Source organism: Lolium perenne, chromosome 3 (assembly GCF_019359855.2).
Source record: "Lolium perenne isolate Kyuss_39 chromosome 3, Kyuss_2.0, whole genome shotgun sequence".
NCBI classification, from domain to species: domain Eukaryota; kingdom Viridiplantae; phylum Streptophyta; class Magnoliopsida; order Poales; family Poaceae; genus Lolium; species Lolium perenne.
The window spans coordinates 295407734-295420506 of NC_067246.2; the positions used below are offsets into that span (position 1 = coordinate 295407734).

A 12773-nucleotide genomic window follows, 5' to 3' on the forward strand; every position below is an offset into this window, starting at 1 on the left:
GAACGAGGAGTCAACAACTACTTCAAGATACAGGAACCTGTCAGAGGAGTCAAATACCACATCCAACAAGGAGAAAACCTAGTTTAGCCATAGAAGGGAACTAGCCTCCTAAACCTAGCTCCTATTTAGCTAGAGTCTATTCTTAGCCTCGGTAGTTAGTGAAATACTCTACAAATAGAGTTCGTGATAAGACTAGACTACGAGTCGTTCTTCTGGAGTTTATTCGCAGTTTTACCTCATTGTAAAGTAGGAGGCTGTGTGGATCTTTTGTAAAGAGTCAGTGTTGTAATTCTATAGACATGCCTTGGACCCGCATATGTTTCTGTTGTACCACTCTGAGCGATATAATACCGTGGAACTGTGTTTCATTGGTGTTATATCAGACTTGCATACTACACCATGCAGTGGTATGCCGGGTCACCACACTACCCCTGGACTATGGGTCCATAGCAGTAGCTAGATGGTTGTCTTCTCCCCATTGTGCTATCATTGTCGGATCTTGTGAGCTGCCTAACATGATCAAGATCATCTATCTGTAATTCTATATGTTGCGTTTGTTGGGATCCGATGAATAGAGAATACTTGTTATGTTGATTATCAAAGTTATATCTATGTGTTGTTTATGATCTTGCATGCTCTCCGTTACTAGTAGATGTTCTGGCCAAGTAGATGCTTGTAACTCCAAGAGGGAGTATTTATGCTCGATAGTGGGTTCATGCCTGCATTGACACTTGGGACAGTGACAGAAAGTTCTAAGGTTGTGTTGTGCTGTTGCCACTAGGGATAAAACATTGATGCTATGTCTAAAGATGTAGTTGTTGATTACATTACGCACCATACTTAATGCAATTGTCTGTTGCTTTGCAACTTAATACTGGAGGGGGTTCGGATGATAACCTGAAGGTGGACTTTTTAGGCATAGATGCAGTTGAATGGCGGTCTATGTACTTTGTCGTAATGCCCAATTAAATCTCACTATACTCATCATGATATGTATGTGCATGGTCATGCCCTCTTTATTTGTCAATTGCCCAACTGTAATTTGTTCACCCAACATGCTGTTTATCTTATGGGAGAGACACCTCTAGTGAACTGTGGACCCCGGTCCAATTCTCTATACTGAAATACAATCTACTGCAATACTTGTTCTACTGTTTTCTGCAAACAATCATCTTCCACACAATACGGTTAATCCTTTGTTACAGCAAGCCGGTGAGATTGACAACCTCACTGTTTCGTTGGGGCAAAGTACTTTGGTTGTGTTGTGCAGGTTCCACGTTGGCACCTGTAGCGACCTCACCTTTTAAGGTGCCGATCTCTGTGCATATCTGTGCTAGTCCCTGGATCAATCGCTAGCACACACAGTACAAGATGTAATACGAAGAAACAAATGTTTTTATTACATCGTATGATCCAGAATTTACATAAATGATTACAAATTGCATAGCACAAGGCTAGCATATCATCAGAGTTTCACAACGAATAAACATAGACAGCCTGGAGTCCTTCGTCTTCATGTGCCACAGGCGAGCATGTTGAGGATAGACTCGTAACCCCTAACGTTTCCTTACTCATCGTCTGAAAAACCTGCAACATGATACGTTGCAGCCACGAATGGTCAATACATTTGAATTGTATTGGCAAGAACACTTTTGTGGACTCAAAAGGCATCCTATACCTACGTGCACATCTGGCTGGTAGAGCTCAGGTTCATTTTGCATAAAGCCAATTTTTCCCTATCATTTATCAAAACATTTTCTTTCAATCTAATTAACAGTAACATTGGTAAATCCCCAATGTACCAATTATGATAACATTGGTAAAGCCCCAATGTACCTTCCTACCCTTGTTCACCCACCAAATTTTATTTAAGAAATTGGGATGACGAGATCTTCGAACAAGGACTTGTCAGTTCGCTCAAGTTGTCCATAACCGGGGACACGGCTAAGTACTTAGATTTTACACTCTCGAGAGGTTGTACACCTTTACCCACATGGCCAGGTCAATCCTTCTACCTCGATGCACATTTTGCTCAGAGGACAGGTGCAGACCGTGGCCGAGACCTTCTGTGTGTAATCACCCGAACCATTCCCTAAGGGCCCCGTTCCACCTACAGTATCCCTCTACCACCACCTGGCCCCTAGGATCCGGGTTCATACAACATACTTTGTCAAGCCAGAGCCATAGTAGCATGTGGTTGTACGTGAAGCTAATGAGCAAGGTTTGTCTACAATCTCTTTAAGCCTGGGTGACTTTCCGCAAGTGTGCACTAGCACCAGGGTCTTGCCCCCGATACGACCACCCTCTCCATAACTCCACCATTCACCCAGGTAATTCATTAAACTTAGTTGTTTTTCCTTAACCTCTATCAAAACCTTTTTCCATGGCATAGCAGGTAACAACTAAATTTAATGGCGGCTAAGGGAGTCTAGGAGTGGTGTAGCTAAACTACTAGGATTTAATAGCAGGCTAAAACATAAACCCTAGACATGTCTACTAAAAAAAAAACACTACGGTGCAAGAATTAAAACTGGGACTTTTGGTGTGTGTCACTTGCCTTTTTGGTAGTCGAAGAACGTTCACTTCTCTTAATCAAAACGCGCAGCTCTCCGTACAAACTATAAGATGAAAGATAGCACAACATAAACACATATTCCAACAACAACAAAATTAAGCAAGGCAAACAACAAGTTGTTATTTATTTTTATTTTAGTCCTTAGATATGGAAGATATGGCATGAGGGCATGGCTTGCAAGATATAGCTTTGGGAGATTGAATTGGAATGGATAAAGTCAAATACTTATATGGATCATCTAAGATTTATGAGAAAGAATTGATAGACTACAAAAGCATGAAGGATAAGTATGATCTTGGAACATGAAAAGAATGTAGGAATAGTTTTGATAGATAGGTATGGTCATAAGGATCATTTTGGAAAAAGGAACTATGTTGAAAATATTTATAGGATTAAACCTATGGTGAAAATACTCAAATTCACATGTTTTGAAATAGTTCAAAAGTCAAATTTTATCATTCCAATATGTTGTTCATATTTTTGTGAGTTCAAGGTATAATTTTTGCACGATTTGGATAAAAAGAACAAAAGATATTGATTTTACAAAACTAAACATTTCTCGGTTAAATTTTGATGACGTATGAAAAGTCGTCGGAAAAACTTGCTCTGATGGAGAGACTTTCTAAACGAAAATTGTAGAGAATTTAATTATAAGCTCATAGCAAAAAGAATCATCTAAAACCGAGCTATAGATTTAAAGATATAAAATTTTAAAGTTTATTTACGTGAGCTAGCTAGCACAATCAAAGTGATCGATCTGTCCTAGTGAGGCTGAACCGGTTGAGTTAGTTGGGCAATACGTGGACGCTTAGATTAAGATCTAATGGCCTAGGATGCTAATGCTCAGCTGCTATGATTAAGTATGAACTGTGTCTGGTCGATTCGAGTGAAGGAAAGCGCCGGTGACTTACATTGGTGGTCTGGCAGAAGTACGACCCTTGTGAGTCGGGCGCGAATGGCGACGGCGTTCTAGTGGTCACCGGAGATGCAGGAGTAGTAGAAGATGATCGACGTGATGATTCCGACGGTACAGTTTACGTGTTCAGGAGCTTCCTGGAACAACGACGAAGAACGACCGGAGTTCCGTGCGACGTCGGCGATGGCGCTCGGGAGCTTGCGGAGGCGGAGCTCTGGTGCTCCTTGGCGATGGAGAAACAGACAAAGACTCTTAGCTTGACAGGATGAACTTGATGGTGAAGTCACGGACGTCGTGGTGCACTGGTTCACGCGCAGTCGCTCGCCGAAAAACCTTCTCGCGGACTGCAGTTGAATATGGCGTCGTCTCTGTGATGCGCCAAAAATTTCGAAACAAAGCCTGAGATGTGCGTACTGAAGAAATAGGAAGTTTGGAGAAAACTAGAGGCAAAAAGATGGACTATGCTCACCGGAATCGTCCCGGGAAGTTGCCGGTACCGCGGACTTGCGAGCTCAAATTGGAGCAGCCTGGGGGCTATCGGTCTGTGTGATTTGAGGGAAAATGAAGAGGAGAGAATGGGGCTTAAGTAGAAACAAACGGTGCCTCAATTGGTGGCTTAAATCTCCAGAAATCAAAGAAAGAAGAAACGCCAGAAACTGAAAAGTAAGTGCTCGTGCGTTTGTTGTCTATTTGGCTGGAACTTGAAGACGATGATTATGTGGCGATGGGACCCACCCATCATCAAGGAAAAGAGAAAAAGCGGAACGCAGACCTGGCCGCTGCTGCGTCGCTCGCGCACGCGGTCTTGCACTCGCGTGGCTTGGCTGGGCACTCGTTGAGTGGCCTGTCTCTCTCATGTTTTTTTTTTCTTTGTTTTACTTCTTTTCTGTTTTCAAATCTGATTTAATATTTGGAATTGATTTGAAAACCAATTTGTTTCAAAAGTGACACAAACGAAATCTGAAAATTTTAAATAAAGTACCGTTAGATTTCTTATTGAGTGTAGAATATTTTGGAACCACTTTTAGTTTAAAAGAAAAACATTTTGATAAAAATCGAATTTGGCACATAGGTCTATATGGCTTACTTTTGGTTTAAGATTTATTTATAAACTTAAAATTCATTCAAATTTCCCTAGAGAACGCAAATATGCCATGATGCTTATGAATGCCATGCGTGCATTTTAATATATTTTTTTTAAAGTAGGATGTTCCAAAATCCTTAGAAAAGGGTTGACTTAGTCTCCCAACACAGTGCTATGTATAATTTCAAAATAGGTATATTAAATCTCTATTTTGAGGACAATGTTTTAACCAATACACAAAAGTTTAAATTCCCTGCGGAATTTCAATCAAGACAAACAAATTCAAACACTCTAAATTATTTATTTTAACATTTCAAAATTTGGAAAATTTTGGGATGTTACAGACTACCACCCTTAAAAGAAATCTCGTCTCGAGATTTGAGAAGGCTAGAAAGAAAGATGGGTATGGGATATGTTGGGGTGGGCTACCACCCTTAAATTTTTTTTTTAAGTACTCTTAGGTCTTGGGTTTAGGATAAGCTCATCTTGGATATGACTTGGCACATCCGAGGATATGACTTGACCTCAGGTCATCTTTTGAAAATATCTATGGCTTATGGCTTCTCAGTTAATATCCAATAGGCGAATGTTTATTCATATATAGTGAACAACATATCTCCCCAGTGTGAGTCGAGTAGGTTTCCTTCATGGTTGGGCTTCTAATCCAAATGGTTGGTGTTGAAATACTTTTGATACTGATGAGTCACTCTTTGGGTAAATCAGGAGACCAAGATATGAAAACTTCATGAGATCCTTCATCCTTTTCTTCTTGGTGTCTTCGACAACAACCTTCCACCACTCTTCATCTAGTGGCTAGATCTTCAATCTCGTTGTAGTCCTACGCTTGGCAGCACTTGCAAACTATAAGGGTATAATATTTCTCCACCCTAAGGTTTAGGATTATCATCGATGTCTCTTTTGTAGGTATGTCTCTCTAGATTCGCAAAGTCAACATTACGAAAGCGAATAATAAGAGTAGTAGGAATGGTGATCAACCCATCCTGCACCCAGATCATTACTTCGCATTTGATTTGTTGAATCTCGTATTCTAACACTTGGTCAACCTCACAAGTTTGATAAAAAAAATTCTATGGAGAATTGAATCAATGTTTCAGTCCCCATTATTGAATTGTTTTGAAAACACTTCCATCGATCCTTAACTATGGTTTTGCGTATCTCACATTATATCCTTCTTCACCTTGATAAGAATCATCAGGGTTGGTTTCACTACTATTGTCTTCATGGCGAGTTGCCGAGAAAACATTCTCTGGGTTGGGTATAGATGAGAATAGATAGAGAGATTCTAAGGGAGAATTCCTACCTAAACACAGTAGATCAAAGCAATTCAGCAAACAACAATCATCTAACAAGCATCAAGCAACAGGGTTCAAACACAGAAAAACTAGTATGGTCATACCATAATTTGGTATGATCAATACTTTGTTACTTTATCGTTGGTTCGCTAAAAGAGAACTAATGGTGGTCTAGTCTATTTCTATATTGGATGCATCAATTTTCTATTCCACTCCTTCGTTGTATCCTCGTGTGTTGTGCAGTTTGCATCGAAATCTTTCTTCAAGTTCTTCATTGGTCTTCCATAAAATTCTTCTTACGAAGTCGAAGAATATCACATGAAGCGTCAGTCCCTCACTTCAGATACAAGGTCATCATCTCTACTTCCTTGATGGATTTCATAAGGTAGGTCATCTAAGACAAGAGGAAAACATTTCTGAAGATGGAATAGATGAGTAGTACTAGAAGTTCACAAAGCACACTTTTTTTTTGAATTAGGATTAGACAAAAATTTCATCCTAGGGTCTTCCTATTTCTAATCCAAACCTAGGGTCACGAACCTACGGTCAACACAATGCTCTGATACCATCTGTAGCGACCTCACCTTTTAAGGTGCCGATCTCTGTGCATATCTGTGCTAGTCCCTGGATCAATCGCTAGCACACACAGTACAAGATGTAATACGAAGAAACAAATGTTTTTATTACATCGTATGATCCAGAATTTACATAAATGATTACAAATTGCATAGCACAAGGCTAGCATATCATCAGAGTTTCACAACGAATAAACATAGACAGCCTGGAGTCCTTCGTCTTCATGTGCCACAGGCGAGCATGTTGAGGATAGACTCGTAACCCCTAACGTTTCCTTACTCATCGTCTGAAAAACCTGCAACATGATACGTTGCAGCCACGAATGGTCAATACATTTGAATTGTATTGGCAAGGACACTTTTGTGGACTCAAAAGGCATCCTATACCTACGTGCACATCTGGCTGGTAGAGCTCAGGTTCATTTTGCATAAAGCCAATTTTTCCCTATCATTTATCAAAACATTTTCTTTCAATCTAATTAACAGTAACATTGGTAAATCCCCAATGTACCAATTAACAGTAACATTGGTAAAGCCCCAATGTACCTTCCTACCCTTGTTCACCCACCAAATTTTATTTAAGAAATTGGGATGACGAGATCTTCGAACAAGGACTTGTCAGTTCGCTCAAGTTGTCCATAACCGGGGACACGACTAAGTACTTAGATTTTACACTCTCGAGAGGTTGTACACCTTTACCCACATGGCCAGGTCAATCCTTCTACCTCGATGCACATTTTGCTCAGAGGACAGGTGCAGACCGTGGCCGAGACCTTCTGTGTGTAATCACCCGAACCATTCCCTAAGGGCCCCGTTCCACCTACAGTATCCCTCTACCACCACCTGGCCCCTAGGATCCGGGTTCATACAACATACTTTGTCAAGCCAGAGCCATAGTAGCATGTGGTTGTACGTGAAGCTAATGAGCAAGGTTTGTCTACAATCTCTTTAAGCCTGGGTGACTTTCCGCAAGTGTGCACTAGCACCAGGGTCTTGCCCCCTGATACAGCCACCCTCTCCATAACTCCACCATTCACCCAGGTAATTCATTAAACTTAGTTGTTTTTCCTTAACCTCTATCAAAACCTTTTTCCATGGCATAGCAGGTAATAACTAAATTTAATGGCGGCTAAGGGAGTCTAGGAGTGGTGTAGCTAAACTACTAGGATTTAATAGCAGGCAAAAACATAAACCCTAGACATGTCTACTAAAAAAAAACACTACGGTGCAAGAATTAAAACTGGGACTTTTGGTGTGTGTCACTTGCCTTTTTGGTAGTCGAAGAACGTTCACTTCTCTTAATCAAAACGCGCAGCTCTCCGTACAAACTATAAGATGAAAGATAGCACAACATAAACACATATTCCAACAACAACAAAATTAAGCAAGGCAAACAACAAGTTGTTATTTATTTTTATTTTAGTCCTTAGATATGGAAGATATGGCATGAGGGCATGGCTTGCAAGATATAGCTTTGGGAGATTGAATTGGAATGGATAAAGTCAAATACTTATATGGATCATCTAAGATTTATGAGAAAGAATTGATAGACTACAAAAGCATGAAGGATAAGTATGATCTTGGAACATGAAAAGAATGTAGGAATAGTTTTGATAGATAGGTATGGTCATAAGGATCATTTTGGAAAAAGGAACTATGTTGAAAATATTTATAGGATTAAACCTATGGTGAAAATACTCAAATTCACATGTTTTGAAATAGTTCAAAAGTCAAATTTTATCATTCCAATATGTTGTTCATATTTTTGTGAGTTCAAGGTATAATTTTTGCACGATTTGGATAAAAAGAACAAAAGATATTGATTTTACAAAACTAAACATTTCTCGGTTAAATTTTGATGACGTATGAAAAGTCGTCGGAAAAACTTGCTCTGATGGAGAGACTTTCTAAACGAAAATTGTAGAGAATTTAATTATAAGCTCATAGCAAAAAGAATCATCTAAAACCGAGCTATAGATTTAAAGATATAAAATTTTAAAGTTTATTTACGTGAGCTAGCTAGCACAATCAAAGTGATCGATCTGTCCCAGTGAGGCTGAACCGGTTGAGTTAGTTGGGCAATACGTGGACGCTTAGATTAAGATCTAATGGCCTAGGATGCTAATGCTCAGCTGCTATGATTAAGTATGAACTGTGTCTGGTCGATTCGAGTGAAGGAAAGCGCCGGTGACTTACATTGGTGGTCTGGCAGAAGTACGACCCTTGTGAGTCGGGCGCGAATGGCGACGGCGTTCTAGTGGTCACCGGAGATGCAGGAGTAGTAGAAGATGATCGACGTGATGATTCCGACGGTACAGTTTACGTGTTCAGGAGCTTCCTGGAACAACGACGAAGAACGACCGGAGTTCCGTGCGACGTCGGCGATGGCGCTCGGGAGCTTGCGGAGGCGGAGCTCTGGTGCTCCTTGGCGATGGAGAAACAGACAAAGACTCTTAGCTTGACAGGATGAACTTGATGGTGAAGTCACGGACGTCGTGGTGCACTGGTTCACGCGCAGTCGCTCGCCGAAAAACCTTCTCGCGGACTGCAGTTGAATATGGCGTCGTCTCTGTGATGCGCCAAAAATTTCGAAACAAAGCCTGAGATGTGCGTACTGAAGAAATAGGAAGTTTGGAGAAAACTAGAGGCAAAAAGATGGACTATGCTCACCGGAATCGTCCCGGGAAGTTGCCGGTACCGCGGACTTGCGAGCTCAAATTGGAGCAGCCTGGGGGCTATCGGTCTGTGTGATTTGAGGGAAAATGAAGAGGAGAGAATGGGGCTTAAGTAGAAACAAACGGTGCCTCAATTGGTGGCTTAAATCTCCAGAAATCAAAGAAAGAAGAAACGCCAGAAACTGAAAAGTAAGTGCTCGTGCGTTTGTTGTCTATTTGGCTGGAACTTGAAGACGATGATTATGTGGCGATGGGACCCACCCATCATCAAGGAAAAGAGAAAAAGCGGAACGCAGACCTGGCCGCTGCTGCGTCGCTCGCGCACGCGGTCTTGCACTCGCGTGGCTTGGCTGGGCACTCGTTGAGTGGCCTGTCTCTCTCATGTTTTTTTTTTTCTTTGTTTTACTTCTTTTCTGTTTTCAAATCTGATTTAATATTTGGAATTGATTTGAAAACCAATTTGTTTCAAAAGTGACACAAACGAAATCTGAAAATTTTAAATAAAGTACCGTTAGATTTCTTATTGAGTGTAGAATATTTTGGAACCACTTTTAGTTTAAAAGAAAAACATTTTGATAAAAATCGAATTTGGCACATAGGTCTATATGGCTTACTTTTGGTTTAAGATTTATTTATAAACTTAAAGTTCATTCAAATTTCCCTAGAGAACGCAAATATGCCATGATGCTTATGAATGCCATGCGTGCATTTTAATATTTTTTTTTTAAAGTAGGATGTTCCAAAATCCTTAGAAAAGGGTTGACTTAGTCTCCCAACACAGTGCTATGTATAATTTCAAAATAGGTATATTAAATCTCTATTTTGAGGACAATGTTTTAACCAATACACAAAAGTTTAAATTCCCTGCGGAATTTCAATCAAGACAAACAAATTCAAACACTCTAAATTATTTATTTTAACATTTCAAAATTTGGAAAATTTTGGGATGTTACAGCACCGGAATCCCTGGTGTTGCGCCGCACTACATCCCGCCGCCATCAACCTTCAACGTGCTTCTTGGCTCCTCCTGGTTCGATAAACCTTGGTTTCTTTCTGAGGGAAAACTTGCTGCTGTGCGCATCATACCTTCCTCTTGGGGTTCCCAACGAACGTGTGAGTTACACGCCATCATTTACCTACTTCCTTCCACCTTAGAAGCAAACACTTGTGTTAACTATGCATTGATTCTTACATACTTGCTTATTTGCATTCATCATATTACTTTATGTTGACAATTATCCATGAGATATGCATGTTGAAAGTTGAAAGCAACTGCTGAAACTTATATCTTCCTTTGTGTTGCTTCGATGCCTTTACTTTGAATTTATTGCTTTATGAGTTAACTCTTGTGCAAGACTTTTGATGCTTGTCTTGAAAGTACTATTCATGAAAAGTTTTGCTATATGTTATCTACTTGTTAGCAACTATAGATCATTGCCTTGAGTCACTTCATTCATTTCATATGCTTTGTAATAGTATGATCAAGGTTATGTAAGTAGCATGTCACTACAGAAATTATTCTTTTTATCGTTTACCTGCTCGGGACGAGCAGGAACTAAGCTTGGGGATGCTGATACGTCCCCGACGTATCCATAATTTCTATCGTTCCATGCTTGTTTTATGACAATACTTACATGTTTTGCTTGCACTTTATGATGATTTCATGCATTTTCCGGAACTAACCTATTAACGAGATGCCATAGTGCCAGTTTTCTGCTATTTTTGGTTCCAGAAAGGCTGTTCGGGCAATATTCTCGGAATTGAACGAAATCAACGCCAAACCTCCTATTTTTCCCGGAAGGCTCCAGAACACCGAAGAAGAGTCGGAGGAGAGCCAGGGGGGCCCACACCATAGGGCCGCGCGGGCCAGACCCTGGCCGCGCCGGCCTAGGGTGAGGCCACCCTGTCGACCCTCCTGCGCCGCCTCTTCGCCTATGTAACCCCTTTCGACCTAAAAACACAATACAAATTGACGAAACTCCAGAAAGACTCCAGGGGCGCCGCCACCGTCGCGAAACTCCAATTCGGGGGACAGAACTCTCTGTTCCGGCACCCTGCCGGGACGGGGAAGTGCCCTCGGAAGCCATCTCCATCAACGCCACCGCCTCCGCCATGCTCCGTGAGTAGTTCCCCCATGGACTACGGGTTCTAGCAGTAGCTATGTCGGTATACTCTCCCCCATGTACTTCAATACAATGGTCTCATGAGCTGCCTTACATGATTGAGATTCATCTGATGTAATCGGTGTTGTGTTTGTTGGGATCCGATGGATGATACATTATGTTTAGTCTATCTATAAAGTTTGTGAAGTTATTGTTGCTGCAATCTTGTTATGCTTAATACTTGTCACTAGGGCCCGAGTGGCATGATCTTAGATTTGAGCTCTATACTTATTGCTTAGATTGTATCTACAAGTTGTATGCACATGTCACTGTCCGGAACCAAAGGCCCCGAAGTGACAGAAATCGGGACAACCGGAGGGGATGGTAGTGATGTGAGGATCACATGTTTTCACGGAGTGTTAATGCTTTGCTCCGGTACTCTATTAAAAGGAGTACCTTAATATCCAGTAGTTTCCCTTGAGGCCCGGCTGCCACCGGCTGGTAGGACAAAAGATGTTGTACAAGTTTCTAATTGCGAGCACGTATGACTATATATGGAAAACATGCCTACATGATTAATGATCTTGATATTCTATCTTAATGCTTTGATTCCTATCAATTGCCCAACTGTAATTTGTTCACCCAACACTTGTTACTTGTTATTGGAGAGTTACCACTAGTGTAGATCGCTGGGAACCCCGGTCCATCTCTCATCATCATATACTTGTTCTACATGTCATTGGAAGTAGTATCAACTATCTTCTGGTGCTATTGCTCTCATATTGCTATTACTGCTGTTGTGTTACTGTTACTATTGCTCTCATATTACTGCTACTTTCACATCACCCCTGTTGCTAGTGCTTTTCCAGGTGCAGCTGAATTGACAACTCAGTTGTTAAGGCTTATAAGTATTCTTTACCTCCCCTTGTGTCGAATCAATAAATTTGGGTTTTACTTCCCTCGAAGACTATCGCGATCCCCTATACTTGTGGGTCATCAAGGTCTCATCGCCTCTCGTTTACTAGCTTTGCATAATGTAGAACCTCATCATCTTGACATTCCACTTTCCATAGAAAAACTTGACATAGTCTCTATGATTAGACATGAATTTGTTTCTGACTCCTCCAACTTGGGTAACTTGTTTTACAAGATGACATTTTATAAGAAAGTCTGGAGAATAACTAAGAAAACTGAGAAACTAGTAAGATTGCTGCACTGTTCTGTTTAACCTTGATTCCAGGGAAGATTGGTCGGTCACAGAAGGTGCACTGAATGCACACATAGAGGGAGGAGGCCATCATGCAAGAGACAACACGGAGGAGGCCGAGGAACATCTTGACTCATCGTCCGATGCGGCAAGTTCCTCGCAGCAACATGTTGGGCATATGGAGCCTCCACGTTTTTCTTCTGCACAGGAACTTTACTATGACTACGCCATGAATTATCCACCGGCGAGGAACAACGACCCTCGATGGGATTGAACTCCACTTAGGCCAAAAGCCTAAGCTTGGGGGGAGGTATACCGGCATCACT

The 12773-nt window shown here is 41.1% G+C and overlaps 2 long non-coding RNA genes across 2 annotated transcripts; both read right to left on the reverse strand.

Moving 5' to 3' along the window:
• Positions 1 to 1297: 1297 nt before the first annotated feature.
• On the reverse strand, positions 1298 to 4197 carry LOC127345112 (uncharacterized). The gene is made up of 4 exons (XR_007878431.2): positions 3961 to 4197; positions 3487 to 3859; positions 2558 to 2618; positions 1298 to 1587 (listed from the first exon to the last, which is right to left on the reverse strand). It is a non-coding gene; the product is annotated as an uncharacterized lncRNA (long non-coding RNA).
• Positions 4198 to 7685: 3488 nt separating this feature from the next.
• Positions 7686 to 9370, reverse strand: LOC139829823 (uncharacterized). The gene is made up of 3 exons (XR_007878430.2): positions 9134 to 9370; positions 8660 to 9032; positions 7686 to 7791 (listed from the first exon to the last, which is right to left on the reverse strand). It is a non-coding gene; the product is annotated as an uncharacterized lncRNA (long non-coding RNA).
• Between the last annotated feature and the right edge of the window lie 3403 nt (positions 9371 to 12773).